We start from the raw sequence: 17358 nt of genomic DNA on the forward strand, positions 1-17358 counted from the left end.
GAAGAACTCCCTTCTGGAATCTCTGCCCTGTTACTCCAGACAGGACTGGTTTTCCTCTGGGCTTGCTGCAAAAGCTCTAACCCTAGATCTTATTGTGGCCACAACCGCAGCTTACACAGGAAACTCTTCTTGTTCAGAACTGTCATAGTCACCGTTTGAAAAGAAAATGCAGCTATTGATTAATATAATGTAGTGTCAACCAAATGTATAAAACTCCTGTGGTCTTTTATCTGTTGGACCTTCTTTTCACCACAGCAAATATATTGCCCTGAAAATTGTGATAGTGGTATCAGGAATAAAAACTTAAAGAAATTTTAACTTAAAAGAGAAAGAGGCAGGTGGGGGTGGGGGTGGGGATGTGGATTCTGGAATTCTATGTTTCCCTTGGCTTTCATTTGTTATTTTGTTTAGGTTAAAACACACACACACACACACACACACACACACACACACACATCCACAAGATTCTTTTAAAGGGGTGGGAAAAAATGAGCAAGGCAGTGCCTCATGGTCTTTGTCACTGTAGAGACAATATTTCTCTGTATCTTAGCTGTGATCTGTAATCTGTAAATGATCTGTTACATACTACTTATTTACTTCCTGTCTAAATACTAATATCTCCTAATTTGGTAAACCTCATCTAAGAGTCTTTTTTTAATATTCGTTTACTTTATGTTATGTGTCTGTGTATGAGCTTGAGTGTACATATATGTGTACCACATGTATGGTGGAGGCCATAGAGGTCAGAAGACACATCAGATTCCCTGGAACTAGAGTGAGAGACAGTTGTGAGATGCTATGTAAGTGCTGGGACCTGAACACAGATCCTTTTCGAGAGCAATAAGGACTGCTTAGCTTCTGAGTCATCCCTCAACCCTCAAGTCTACATATAACTCTTGTATTATTTCTTTCAAATTTGATCTTTATCTCCATTCCTTCATTATCCTGAGAGATGATTAAATGTCATGTCTCTTAACTTGAAGGTCATCTCATCATCTCGCTAATATTTCATAGTTTCTGATATAATATTTTAATACCCTTCACTATTTTAAATGTTAGTTGTTAAAATTGTTGTCAGAAAGCGGTATTATTTTATGTTCTTAATTTCTTTTGTTTCTTTTTTTTTAAATAAATTTATTTTACAACATCATTTAGTTCAACATAATAGCCACAGATTCCCCTGTTCTCCCACTCTCGCCCCCCTCCCCCTCCCCCCATCCCACCCCCCATTCCCACCTCCTCCAGATCAAGGTCTCCCCCGAGGACCGGGATCGACCAGTTGTTTCTTATTATATAAAGAAATGATCCTTTTTTGTTTTCTAGAGACCAAACTAATAATGGAATTTCTACTATGACAATTACTCTTCCAGTTAACTTCTTTCCTATTTCTGTCTTTTGTTTACATTTTTTAGGTGCAAACATCTTATTGAAAATACTTGGTGGTCATTCTCTACATAACTCTTAAGAGTTTCACATCACTAAAACTCTTAGTTCCCTAGAGCATGTCTGTCAGACAAATCTCACCACAGAGCAATCAGCACCATGACTGCTGTCACTGGAGATGACTCAAATGTCTGTGTTTATTCTGCAATCATGTATTTGTTTGTCATACCTAAGATTAGTGTTAGGAAAACTTAAGCCTCCCTATAGGTGTATATTAATCTCTTGTCAGATTTTGCCTCCACTCTGCCTGGTGTCTCAAGTATTTTTGACAAATAGAAGAAAAGGACAAAGAGACTTCAGGAATGAACCTACAGTTTGGTTATTTCATTTATTCAATTACATTGATTTTTGTCACACAATTAGCATTTCCAGTTCCTCAACATCTTAGAGTTTCTAAAAGATGAACTGGCTGCATTCCCTCAGTATCCCATTCTGCAAGTCCTTAGTCTTCAGCTCTCTCACCCATGTCTCATTCCCTTCAGGGGCCAATTCTTTATCTTTGCTGTATCTTCCAACATGAGTTGGCAGTTCATATTGGCTACTATCTCTGCTCCCCTTCTCATTGACCTGGTAGGTCTATATTTATTTAAAATCTGTACTCTTACTTTATTAGAATGTCAACAGTAACCAGAGAAGAAAAATGTATATGTTCCTTTACTACATTTAACCCAGAAGCAGTCCCATACATTTTAATGGCCAGATTGTTAAAGAAATAAACAATGACTGAGTTCATTTTATCTATGGAAAATCAATGAGGTTAATGGAGAAAAAGCCATTCCTATACATCATGTATTTTACTTGATATCAATGCCTCACATCTAAAATAAAATTCCATGGAAAATAATGTTATATATATATATATATATATATATATATATATATATATATATGATTATATAATATATTGTATATGTTATATAAATATTAGATATATAATAATTGGAAAATGTTAACATTGTTTAAGAAAGATGTGTTTTTGGAAATTATAGCATAAATTTGTGTCTTATAACCAAAGCTGAGCAAGTCAGTGAAATCTCTTAAAAGTATAGACTTCTCTAAATGGATTGTTCATTATAGAAAATCCCCTGCACAGAAAGACATAAATTATAAGATAAAATAAGTTATAGGAGAACAGGTAAATCTAACTGTAAAAATTATGAAATCATATCATTGAATAGGTACTAATATGTTTGTTAATGATTGTTTATGTAGTATGAAAAATCTTTATGCATTTTCCTTCCAGTATAATTTATATATGAGCAAGAAAATACTTTGTATCAAAATTTGTCATTCCCTAATATTGGGGAGGGGTTGTATGAGATGAATTATATATAAGGGAGGAAAAGCAACTAAAAGGAAATAAAGACATAGAATCTTAAGCTTCATTGAGATACCAATTACTAGATCAGTACCAGAAGGGACCAGAGGAACCAGGAACAAAACGTATATAAAATGAGAAGCAGGTCATATTGTGGGATTCAAATACAAGAGTGACATGGCTTTTCTAGATTGTATAACAACTGAAGAACTGCAAACTAGGAAATAACTATGTACGAAAAACAATGTGACAGCCAGGTTTAGAAAAGATTGCCGTGGATCTTAGCAGCAGCCCTGAATCTGAATGTTACCATGGCCCCAGGTGGCAGCAGAGGCCACTCAGATAGGCTGGCCTCAGCATTAGTGTGGTCATCAGGCTCCAACATGGCCCCAGGTGGTAGCCCAGACCCTAAGCATCCACAAGGCCTTCGATGGTAACAGGAGTCATGGGCATCAACACAGATCCTGGCTATGGTATAGCCTTTTACCCACACATGGCCCTCAGGCAAAGCTTGGATCCAGACATACCATGGCCCTGGGAGACAACACAGACCACCAGATCAGTATAGCCCCATGGCAGCATTGCCCCTGGACACCAACATGGTCTCAGATGGCTGGCCAGACCTTGGGAATCCATGTGGCCTTTGGTGGCAACACAGGCCATGGTCATCATCACTGACCCCATCCACAGTAGGACCATGGACCCAGATATGATTCCAATAGTGGTTCAGATCCCAGCAATCTATGTGGCCTTAGGTGGCAACATGGGCTACAGATGTCAACAGAGACCCTGGCTGGGGTAGGACCATGTACCCAGACATGGCTCTTTAACGGAACCTGAGCAAGGATGTTACGTTGGCCCCAGGTGGCAAATAGATCACTCACATCTGGGTTCATGTTTCTACCTCAGCCATGTTCTGTGTTGATATATGTGGCCTGTGTTGCTACCGAAGACCACATGGATGCCTGAGGTCTGGGCCACCACCTGTGGCCATGTAGTCGTCTGAGGGCTATGCTGCTGCCAAGGCCACACCGATCTGAGTGGCCTGTGCTGCCTTCTGGGGCCATGCTGCTACTGAGGGCCATGTCTGAGTCTGTGGCCCTACACCAGCCAGGGTCTGAGTTGATACCCATGGCTCCTGTTACCACTGAGGGCCATGCAGATACTGCGGGTCTGGTCAGCCACCTGAGACCATGTTGGTGTCTAAGGGCCATGCTGCCTTTGGGAACATACTGATCTGGGTGGCCTCTGCTTCCACTGGGGCCATAGTGACTTCCAGTCCCAATAATTGATTTCTGGAGGAAAGGAATGAAAGAATGGAGAACATAAAAAGTAAAGGGTTTTGCTGGGCAGTGGTGGCGCATGCCTATAATCCCAGCACTCAGGAGGCAAAGGCAGGCGGATCTCTATGAGTTCGAGGCCAGCCTGGGAAACAGAGTGAGTTCAAGGAAAGGTGCAAAGCTACACAGAAAAACCCTGTCTCAAGAAAAAAAAAAAGTAAAGGGTTTCAGAAATCCTGAACAGGAGATAATATGGAAGGACTTAGGAGAGGGAAATGACATCATCAAAATATATTTAAAAATTGTTTTAAATAATAAAAATATGATAAAAAGAAACAATAAAAAAGTAAAATAAATTTAGAAGTCTAAAGCTAGGGCCTGAGAATGTAGACCATTTGAGGGAATGTGTACCTAACTTGCAGGAAATCCTGCCTTCAATCCTGGCACTGCATAAAACTGAGGTAGCCCATTTCTGTAATCCCAGAATTATGAGATAAGTCAGGAGGATTGGAAGAAGTTCAAGGTTATTCTCCACTGCAGAGCAAGTAAGCAACCAGCTTGTACGTTCTTATTTTATATAATTTATTTTAAAGCTTCTTAAAGTTTTATTTATTTTATGTATGTGAGTGCTTTGCCTATATGCAGGTCAGGTGGAACTGGAGTTACAGACAGCTTTGAGCCTCTGTGTGGGTGCTGGGAACAGAACCCAGATACTACGGATGATCAGCAAGTGCTCTTAACTACTGAACCATCTCTCTAAGCTCCAAGAAAAAAATCTAAGTGAAGTTCTAAACTTTTACATGCTGTCTCTGATATTGTTCAATGACTAAGATCAGTTGGCACCATAACTCTTTTATTTTAGATTCTACCTTGTCCTTCCATGCAAGTAATTCCATCCAAAGCCCCTTTAAGCAGAAGAGATCATAGATAGAAAACAGATATAATAACAGAAATTAATCAGCTTGACACTACATGGATGATTATTGTTTAAAATGCAGGCAATTCATCTTCTATACTTACACTATCTAAATTTAGAGAACACCACTTTTTCTATTTGGTGCATTCTCTAAGCTGCAGTGTGAAGATAAGTATTTTACCATTGTTGATAGCTTTGAGATCTACAAGGTTTTGATCAAACAAATATGAACTATTGTACATCAAAAATAAAGTCCAAATCCATGAAAAGTAACAGTTTTTTTCAATCAAACATTAAACCTCTCCTCCCTTTCACTAATTTACAGGCTTACTCAGGCAAAGAAATTATGAAATATTATTTGAATTGCTAATACAGGCCAAGCAATTGTGCTAAAAGAACAAATCCAGCCTGATGGCAATTACTCATGTGAAAAATTAGTTTTCTTAGGAGGTTGCATTGTGCAATTTGGCTTCTAATTGGTGTATGGCACCAATTAATTTCTAACAATGTATCTAGCAAGTGAAAGAAAATTTATTGAAAATAACCAAGTAAAACTCCATGCTTTAGTGGAACAGAATAATGACTGTATTTGTCTCTCTTTTTTAAAAAAGTTATATCTTATTTTTTTCCCTTCCTGCTAATGAGTCACTTGTATTTCCTTCTATCTCTATCGTCTTCAGTAGCCTCAGTGCCTTTCCAATCTGGAATCGTTAACAATTGATGAACACTTAGCCATGTCCTATGCACAATGCCCCGTGTGAGAGGCCAAAGCTGCAAAAGATTTGATCAATATTTATACTTTCTGCAGTATTTCAATATCTCAATTCTGGTGTCTCTTTTTCAGAAACTGTCCCTGCCTGACAACCTAAAGTTAGTTTAGCCTCAGTGTTTCCATAGCAACTTGCTGGTGATAATACTGTAGTTGCTGCTGATGGAAGTGACAATTCAAATGAACTTGTACATACATGTACATATTGTAAGCAACTTTGCATGCATGAACCTAGTTAATAGTTGTGGCTCTGTAAGGTATTAATCTCATATTTTCTCTTTAAAGAGTAAAAAACTGGTCATAGAAAGTTTGAATAGCTTCTTCACGACCATCATGTTAATAAGAATCATACTTCTAGCTTACTCTGCCTCCTTGTCTTTTCTCTACAACATCTTCTATCATATTCCTTAAGATGTATCAGTATCCTCCTGCCCCATCCACTTGTATATGTAACAGTCTTATTAAATAAGAAAAACAGAGCCAAATGCACAATTAAAAGCCCAAGAGGTCAGAGCAGTAGCTAAGAGCTGAGACTTAAAACCGCCTTCTTACCCTTCCTGCCGCTGTCGTCCTTCCCCTGAGAAAGAGACTTACTTCCTGTGTGTCTGTCTTTTTATCGACTTTCTGTTCTGCCTTCTTATTGGTTGTAAACCCAACCACATGACCTCCTCATCACTGCCTGTCTATACAGACCTCTAGGTCTCTATGGTTGGTATTAAGATTAAAGGCATGCATCTCCATGCTGGCTGTATCCTTTAACACACAGAGATCTGCTTATCATGTGATTGGGATTAAGGACATGTGCCACCACCACCACTCAGCTTCTGCGATGGCTTGCCTTTAGCTCTGACCCCCAGGCAACTTTATTTATTAACATACAAATAAAATCCCATTTCAGTATAAATAAAATATCACCATATCCACTTGTTACAATAAACACAAAGGGGGGAAATATACATAAAATGTCAAAATAAACAGTGGTTACTTCTATTAAAATGCAAACTAACAGGGATGCTTTAGGAGGGGAAAGAGGGCCAGCTAGATAGTTCAGGGGCTTAAAGCACTTGCCACAAAAGTCTGATGACCTGAGATCCTTGGAACTCACATACAGATGAAAAAAGAAAACCAGTTCCACAAAATTGCTCTCTGATCTCCACAAATGCACAGTGGTTGGTACATGTGTGTCTGGGCCCATAAAAATAATACATTGTTGCATTTTTTAAAAAATGAAATGAAGGAAAAGAAAAACAAGTTACCAAAATATACTGCAAGATCAGCTTAAAGTGGGACAATGAAAAATGATGTGAAATTGTTAGTGGCAGATTCATATTTAGAAAACCACAATTGGCTAGAGAAAGATCAGTCGTTAAGAGTAATTTCTGTTCTTCCAGAGCTCCAGAGTTCAACCGCCAGAATCCATATAACATACCTCACAACTGCCTGTAACTCTAACTATGAAAGATCCAATACCTCCTCAAAGAGATATATGATACACTCACACATACCCATAAATAAAAATAAAATGAATATTTTAAAAGACATGTGACTCCATATATGCTTATATTAATCTAAATATGTAAAATATAGCTACATATTTTATAATATAGAAATTTGTACATATATTATATATTTCTGTAAATATATGATTTTTTTAAAGAACTTTTTTCTCAACCCAGACTTAAGTTTGTGTATTCATCAGGTAAGTGTTTCCACTTTTATCAAATCTATCTTCTCAAGTGTATCTTTGTCCCATGAAACTCTAAGCTTCTTATTAATACCCTGCCAAACAAGGTTTTACCTCCTGGGATGCTGGCAAAGTACTTTTTTGAAGTACAATGGATATAAGTATCGTGAATTGAATACAGAATGATGGGAAAGTGATGTCTGGCAGAGCTGAGGCATAGAAAATGGAGGTTATAACTGACAAATTTTTGCCAAACTATTCACAAATTAAAATAAAATGTTCTGTTACGTTCGAAAGTTTGTGAAATTTTTGTTCTGAAAAATACCTGGGACATACCTCATGATTTTAAGGGAGATTTTTAAGGGACATACCTCATGATCAGGTACAGAGATTGAAAAGAAACCTACTGGAGAGGATAAAAACACTGTGTGGGGAAGACAGGAGGCACTGCATCATCAGCACCGAGGGGTTGGTCATATAGAACTATGCCAAGTAGATATCCAAGTGCAGGACACAGATGAGACTAAGAGCCTCAGCTGTTTCTAGAGTACCTCTCTGAATCTACTCTAAGGCCATAGTCCTGCACAGTTCTGGCAGGAATGACAGCCCATCGGCAACACCAATTTGGGCCTTTTTCTGGAGATAAGAACACTCTGATGGCTGTTTGTATCAGGACTCCCTGTCTGTAAGGGAACTCTTCTACTACTGTCTCTGTGACTGAGGGCCAGTTAGCTCTGCACTAATCTCGACTCTCAGCCCAACCTGGCTCTTGGCCCATATGACACATGGGTGTATTTCCCAATGGACTCCTGGCACATTAATCTGTGTTCTTAGAAGACAGAGTAGCTGTGAGTGGGAGCCAGCCCAAACAGCCTCAGTGGGATCAATAAGCAAATTCTCGGGATTTTATGACCCAATTTTTACTCAAAAATTGCTACTGTGCTTTTATATCATTCTTAATTTATATGCATTCTACTACAAATGCTATAATTTTATTTAAATGACTAAGTAGCATTTCATCATGTCCATATGCCACGTTTTCTTTGTGCATTCCTGTAGTGATGGGTACTGAGACTGACACTATATCATAGCTGCTATGAGTAAGTCAAAATACTTCTCTTTAAAATCAGTATACATTACTTATTGTATATGCTGAAATAGCACACTGTACCCATATACTTGTATAATTGTTATACATTATTAAAATTGTTTAAGTGCAAGTCATATACATTTATAATTAGATTATACTGAAAGCAAAAGTAGCACAAATTCAAAACTGATCCCCTTACTATATTTTTGTGTCTCTTGTGCTCCTGGCATCACATCCAGGAGTATAGGAACTACTGGATGTTCTATCACACTTAGGACTACACAGAACATGTTTATGTCCAAGGCATCAACAAAGGTCATAATTCATGTTGTTGTTTCTCCTTTGCTTTACTCATTTATTTTAGAGAGTTGATTGGGAGCCATTTGTCAGTAGTTATTAATACTGCTGTGGCAGACAACATTTTGACTCAGAAATTTATAAAAACATATATTCAGAAGAAACAAAATTTTAACAGGAAAGGCTCTAGGTTCTCTGAGAGTAAGACCCATGCCTAGTGTTATTTTTACAATGATTTAGAAGAATGTGTCAGAGCAACAGTAAATACAAGATTATCCCTAGTAAGATTTTTTTGTAAAATTTCATTTTGTTTTATTGTATGTGTATGTTTGTATTCATGTGTATGTGTGTGTGTCAGTTTGGACACATTAATGCAGTGCCCAACAAGGCTAGAAGTGTTAATGACTTAGAGCTGGGGTTACAGGTGGTTGTAAACCACAAAATGTGGGTGCTGGGAATTGAACACACTCCCATTGCAAGAGCAGTACATGCTCTTAACCTGTGAACCCTCTCTCTAACTTCCTCATCAGTTTTATTTTTTAAAAAGATTCATTTGGACTGGAGAGATGGCTCAGCCATTAAAGTCTAGACTCGAAATCAAAAATAAGATTCACTTATTTTTAGTTTTTTAGTGTTTGGCTTCCATGTGCATAATTGTACTTTGTGTGTACCTGGAGCCCATGAAGGACAAAAGGGCATAACAGTAACTCCTAGAACTGAAATCACAGATGGTTGTACTCTGCCATGTGGGTACTGGAAACCAAAACCAGCTTTTCTGCAAGTACAGCAAATGCTCTCAGCTGCTAAGCTATCTCTCCAGCCCTATCTGTATTTAAAAAAAAGGAAAGAAAATATAATTATGAGATGTCAAAAATAGTGTTTTAAAAACACAAAACTCAATGTCTACATTGATTGACAAATGAAAACTGAACCTTTCATGTACCCATATGTAAACAGTTAAATATTAGCAGAAATGGAATGGATTTTAAAATATGAAACAAAGCACAAATACTGTAACTCTAGTGTGAGAATGACATAAATTTATAGCTGCAGACACACCATATTTTCCTAGTCTCTTTAATTTGCTCTTTTGTCTAAACTGATGGCAGAATAAAGATTTTTGGAGGTACAAGAATCAATACCACTTTTGTACACATAATTTATTTCAGTTTTAGCTTCATACATCTTAACGCAGACATCGCATGTGTCAAGTTAAGGAATAAACCCAACTGTGTTGTCTGGACTGACTGTCCAGGGCCTGAGAACAAGTCACCCAGATGCTTCAAAAAACACCAGCTTTGGGGATTCAAAATAAATCTTCCACATTTGGAAACATGTGAGAAATGTTTTACATTTTATTTTCTTTAACTGGAAGCTGAGTCACTGTGACAGTGGTTCCCAGATTTGGTTTATAACACCTATGTAATTCTTTGAAATTTTCAAAATAAAATCCAATTCATTCCATACCCATGTGTTGGGGGGTATAAGATATATGGAAATATATGTGAATATATATAATACATACTGTATACAATATAATTGCTTTTGGGGCAAATGTGATTGTTAAAATAAAATCCTATTATGTTTGAATGGAGACTCTGAAATAAAATGTGACCCACTTCTGCGCTGAATAACCTACCCTCATCTCAGACTGAATGCTAACATGAGCATTTCACAAATACTCTTTGATTTCACTTACTTCTCTCTGAGCTTTGCTATGGGCTCTGAGCAAACTTTAATTTTACCGCAGATGTTTGCAAATGTAAAGTGTTCACCGTGGCCATGGGATCCCAGGCGTGTCTCACAGACCTGCAACAGCAACTATGAACTTGCTGAAAGTAGAGAAACTTAGTCTTGACCTTAGCCTGCATATGTAAGAAGATCTAGGGGTGTGAACCAGCAATATGTGAAAGGAAAGTCCTCCAGATGACATTGGTACAGGATGAAAGGCAAGAACCACTGCTCAGTGTTCAGGCAACTGATGTTGTCTGTTAACTCTAGTAGAAAATTGGAACTCTACAGGAACATGCAAATGCAGACAAAATGGATCTAAGCAAATCCAAGTGTGTGAGTATGCATACATGTGTGCATGTATGACATATTAGGGAAGATAGTAAAAATGCTATTTTTAATTTCCCAGTTGTCTAATATGTTTATGCTACAAATTAGACATTTGAGAAGAGACATCTGGATGTCCACATGGACCTTTACTCATTGGAAATCATATAAAATATAACTATTTTCCTGTTAGCTATTCACAAAGAAGCCCACCACCATAAACCCCATGAAGATTGTTTGCATTTATATGCCCAGAAAATATATTTATTTTTCTTCCATTTTTCCTTCCCCGCTCCTCCTTCTGTTTCCTAAGGACAACCAGAAATGAAAGTCTGGGGAGGCCATGCATCTGTTCTCATGAATACATTCTACGCTATTTGATCCCACTTTAAATACTAAGTAAATAAAATAAATAAGTAAATGAATAAAATCACATGCCATCTGTCCCTCAGACTCCTCTCCCTACTGGATTCCAACTGTATAATGGAGGTTCCCAGATTTATTCATTATTGACTAGTCCATTCAATTTTGTCCCCCATGTCTACAAATGACTCCATATCTTTTAAAACTTGTTCTAGAAATATCTATGAAGTAAATACTAACTTTGTATGACCAGACACATTGAAGGCAGAATTAAGAAGGCAGTTAACACATCTAATTACCATACGCTAACAACCACCCCCCACAGAAGTTTGCTTTATAATTAGGAACTCGTGTGGGAATTTCAAGGATGTTTACAGTTCCTTACAGATTTTTGTATTGCGGTGTGTGTGTGTGTGTGTGTGTGTGTGTGTGTGTGTGTGTGTGTGAGAGAGAGAGAGAGAGAGAGAGAGAGAGAGAGAGAGAGAGAGAGAGAGAGAGAGAGAGAGAGTTTATGAATGTATCTGCACACGTGTCACTGTGCATGCACATGAGTGTGGAGGCTACCTGTAAGCTTGAAGTGTCTTTTATCATCTTTTTCCACTTTATCTTTTAAGACAATGTCTCTCACTAAACCTGGAGCTCAGTGAGTGATGTTTGGCTGGCCTGCAAACCTCAGTATCCTTCTGTGTCTAACTGCTTGTTCCGGGAATTACAGGTGTGTTTTGCAATGCCCAGACCTTTGCTTTTGTTGTTTAATTTCTAAATTTCAGTTTCTCACATGGGTTTTCCTGTTCCCACCTCAGGGTCTTTACACATACTTGGATCCATTTTATCTATTAATTTGTATTCATTGTTTAACTGTCAGTTTTAATATATTTTCCTGGAAACATTTTCCTAAATTTTGTGTTATTGAGAATTTCAAGGACAGGTAGAGTGCCCAGAGCAGCATGTTTTATTACCCAGCTTTTCTTCCACTGCAAGCTATATCAATATATTTATGCAATTATCAGAGGAATTTTCCTCCTTCAGATTGCAAGCTTCCTGGAAAAAGAAACAGTATTTAATTGGCTTTCTTTGATACCTTCAGCATCTACAATGATACCCAGAATAAGAGCTTAGTAAATATTAGTTGAATGAAGAGAATATAAATCACCTAACTAAACAAATGTGTTGGGTTCTTTAATTAAAATTGAAGTCTGTAGTACTTCTTGAATAGGTTCATATTGGAAAGAGAAAGCTGCTTCTCTGAAAGTTCCTTTCACCTTAGAATGTTATTCAAAATACCATTGATGAATTTGGTTACTTCTCATTAGTTATTGTAATTTGGTCCAGTCTGGCCACTTAGTTCATTTGGGGAATTTCTTGTCTCTTCTCCTATGCACTGGTATTACACGCATTACTCATTATAGACTTGAGAAAATATTTATAAAAATAAATGCAAGTTAAAAGCATGAAATATATTTTTTAATGTTCAACATGATCTCAAATATATAAAGAATGGTTACAGGGAGATTTCTATCCCTTTATCATATTACCCTCACCAATAGCACTAGAGATTTTGAATAACAGTTCAGGTTGTTATGAAAGGTGTCTACAACAGTAACAGTGGCTTACACTATGTCAGACAAACAAGCATTGTGCTTTGTTTCACATATAAGAAAAATATATGTGAGACAAGCCCTGTTTTGATCAAGTGTATTTTCCTTACAGATGTTCCACTTTAGAAGCACAGATGTCTCCTGCTCCCCTACTTTAATAGGAACATTGTAAGAAGACAATGGCAGAGACAAGAGCATAATGATGCAACCCCCTGTATCTTGGAGTGGGGAAACAGAGATAAGGGTGTAGAAAAGAAGGGGTGGGGGAAGATAACTAAACAAAGTTTCTTGAGTACCTAATCCAAAGACTTAAAAATAGCAACTGAAAACTCCCAAAAAGGAAGAGTGAAGAAACAGTTTTGTTGGCTTAGAATGTTTTTGAGAGGTAAACAGCTTGCCAGATAAGCATACTAGCCAGTGCTTAGTTGCCCAGAAACCATGTAAAAAGCCAGATGGATTTGTGAGTGGAAGAGATAGAGAAACTCCCAAATGAACTAACAAGCAAGCTGAAAATTCAGCAAGATATACTACCTTAATATATTCTTATAAGAAATTATTCTAAATTTAACTCTGAGATGGATGATGTGAATCAGAAGCATGCACAAACACACACACACAGAGAGAGAGAGAGAGAGAGAGAGAGAGAGAGAGAGAGAGAGAGAGAGAGAGAGAGAGAAAGAGAGAAAGAGAGAGAGGCACCAAAAACAGACTAGAAGGAAATGATCTAACATATATAGACTGTTTTATATTATATTGTGCAATGACTTTCTAAATTACTCTTATTTTCCTTTTTGTATTACATCAATGATAATCATTTAGAAGGTAAACAAAAATTTCTAGAACATGATTTGGTCATATGTTCTTTATGTTACTATCAGTCATATATGTGTGTATGTGTATATGTGTGGATATATACACATTTATATAATTTTTAAATGATACATAGTAATTATATATGGCTATAGAATTCAGACATGTGATATTTTGACATATGTATACAGTAGATAATGACACATCTATCAATTCAGATATTCATCATTTGTTTAGGTTAGGTATATGCTACTGTTTGGTTTGTCCACATCAATAATTTGCTTGCTGTTGTCTACCATGGTTTTTGTTCAGTCCCAAAGTCCCCTGAGGATATGAATATTCTACAGACACAGCCTGAGCACACACTGATTACAAAGGAATTGTGTTGATTCATTAAATCTGTGCTTGGTTTAAAGTCTAGGTTATGCTTGAACAGCAGCAAAGGGAAGGAGAGTAGAGAAAATTCAAATTCATTTAAATAATGCTGCACTTGAGGAAAAGGCAAGCTTTTGGGGCTGATTTTCTCTTTTCTTTCTATACATGCACTCATGCATTCAGCAGATTTACTGAACACCAGCAGAGTTAAGGACCGCAGGGTAACACTGAGTTAGACTTCAGTGGACTTAGAGAATACATAATATGTGGTAGACATCTGCTGTTCAGCCTTCCCTGAGTTGCCTCTGTTATAACAAAACCCAATAATTCATTGGAGGAATACCATCCCCCACTCCACCACTAACTGCCATTCCAGGTGCTTTGAGAAGGACTGTTTGCCTGTTTGTTTTCTAAAGAGACTAAGAGAGTAAGGGTGTGGAATTGGGTGGGTGGGGAGGTGGGGAGGATCTATGAGGAGTTGGAGGAGGCAAAAATATGATCAGAATACACTGTCTGAATAAAAATTAAAAATACAACCCACAATCTCAAAGTTTTGTAGTGATAGAAGAACACAGCATACCAGAAACAATCACTTACAGCAAGAAGTGATCCAAATTAATCCATCAGGCGTGGTGGTTCTCAGATATAATAGTTGAGGTAATGATAATGCCTACAATAAACTAATCACATTGACTTATGGAATCTAGTTATTTAAATGAGCAAAAAATCAGTTTCCTGCACAAAACGTTTTGCAACAGGTCTTTCTGATTGTTGGCACTTTCTTTTCTAAGAGGTATGTGTTCCACATTCTGAGTTTGACACTTGTTTCCTAGGTCCTCATGTAGGCAATCAAGGTCAACTAAAGAAGGAGATGACTGTGGAGAATCACCTATTTCATGACTGTCCTGAGAATAATATGTGCCTATCATGATTGTTCACATTCTGATGATCATAAGGCTACCTCACTACCTACTGAGCGAGATGTTTTCAATTGTGCACTCAAAGGAGAAATATTGACTTTGGGAAACTTGTAAGCAGTGCTCAACATACATATTTTTTCTATATTTACTGGGTAAATGATGCATAATTTTGGAAGACTTGTCAAATCAGGAGCTGTACATTGAAGGTCACCAGTAGCCAAAGTCTTCACCAAAAATGGCCAATACCTCAGGACTGAGATCCCATATCCTTATAAGGCTTTGCTTGAACATTTACTATTAACATTTGATGAAGGCTTCTGAGTTTATAGTTTAGAGATTTACAGGCTTGGATCACCATTTCATAATTGTTTGTCCAAATAACAAAGTTTATTAATACAACTACTTCCATATAGGATTTTAATAGTGTAGGCAAAGGATGCTTACATAACTAGTCCTTAATGGATTCCCAGGCATGGAGCCTCTAGTGGTTTCCATTGTAGAGATCATTGTTCATGTGTCATCACAAATGCCTACTGAGGGAAGTAGGTACACTATGTGTGAGTCTGATGACAAATGACTTTTGGAAAATTTGATCTGGTTTCTTTGGGACATTTGTCTTTTCTTCTATGTCATGGCACCTTAATAAGTCTGACTAGGTAAGAACTACATGGCGCTTCTGAAAATCTTTCTGGCACATCACTAGATCTGAGGTAGCCTGGGAGAGAATGGATAGCCAGCATTGGGAAGAGTCTTACTGAGATCAAAGATAATGCAGATGGTATTAATTTAAAGATAAAGAGAGGTACATGTCTGATTGCAATTTTGGTCACCTCCATTAATATATAATTGAAGCAAAACTTCTGACCTTTTCAGTTGTCTAACCTCATAAATGTCATTTTGTGCTTAAGTCAGTTTGAGTGGAATTTAGTTTTACCTGTAAGTATAAACAGGAATGACTTTTACAGGTTTGTACCTAAAATGTGATTGGTGATTTGACTCAAGATGCAGTTGTAAAGAAACTACACTCCCTGAAGCAGAATCCTAGGGAGCAAACAAGTTCAGATTTGGAATAACTGTGAGGAAGGTTAAAAGCAGTTACAGAAAGAGGAAGTCACTGAAAAATTGGAATAGAAATTAAGCAAACTCCAGATCGAATCATGCAAAACAAGCAAGCAGGTGAGCTGACACAAAAACACTGATAGCAAAATGACAATGTGGAGAAACCAAATTCATTAGCATGCAAAGATCCCAGAAAGTAATGATTTTGATCTATTTTACATATGGAGAAGATAATTGGTGCCTAGAACATTGCTGGGCATGCAGTAGGCATCAACAACCATTTAAAAATGAATAAAAGATTCAGAATTAGATAGAAAACCTAAGTGCCCAGCTACTTTGAAATCAGAAATTTTTAGACACTCTGTCCCAATATTTTTTTTAATATTTTCAATAATGAATAAGAATGCCAGATTAAACTAAAGAAATGGTAATGGATAATTTTAGAAATTTGTTTAAAAATAATAAAACATGGAGAAAACTTGAAGAGTGGGAGTAAACAGCAGAGATAACAAATCACTCCTTAGAAATGTCCAGCCATGAAAAATGAACTTTTTAATCAATGGAAAAAACTATTGATCTGAGATCATGTAGATCTTACACTCTTCCACAAATAATATCTCCTGGAACACTTGAAAACACAGATTGCTGGGGTGTGATATCAATTAATCCATATCTATAAATAAGACACTCATTTGGGTACTCTGAGGATGATTCTGATTATGGGTCCTCTACATTCAACCCACTCCCTTGATCTCACATGTAAGAAAACCAACACACACAGGAAAACCTGGATGTTGGAAGACAGAACTCAAGGGTTCAGATTCTCAATAACCTTCCTCATGATGCTATGCTATCATACCCTAACTCAGGATCCAAAATGCCTATATCTTACTTTGGAGGAGATGAATAATAACCCAGAAGTTGATAAGATTCCTCTGATTTTTCAATTCATTTATTCTCTAAAGCTTAAATGGTAAGAATCATAGTCATGGATAAGATGAGATCTCTCAAATTCTCCTAAATTCAATATTATGAATATTTAATACTGCTATCCAAATCGGGCTACCAATTCTGAGTAAAAGGATGAAGTGGGACCACCAACTAGCACTCTTGGTCTTCATAACTATAACACACACACACACACACACACACACACACACACACACACACGTGCATGCACACATGCACACACTTTGAAATACAGCAATAGCTATAATCTCTTCATATTACAATGCTTTCATCCTGTTTTTCACACTCACAACATGAAAATCTCTCCTAGCATAGATTGATATCCTCAGCTCTTTCTCTTAACTCAGCCCTCATATTTTTATAGACTATAATACCAGAATATAGGAAACTTAGGCACTCTTGAAAATCT

The sequence above is a fragment of the Peromyscus leucopus genome, chromosome X (genome assembly GCF_004664715.2).
Source record: "Peromyscus leucopus breed LL Stock chromosome X, UCI_PerLeu_2.1, whole genome shotgun sequence".
NCBI lineage: Eukaryota > Metazoa > Chordata > Mammalia > Rodentia > Cricetidae > Peromyscus > Peromyscus leucopus.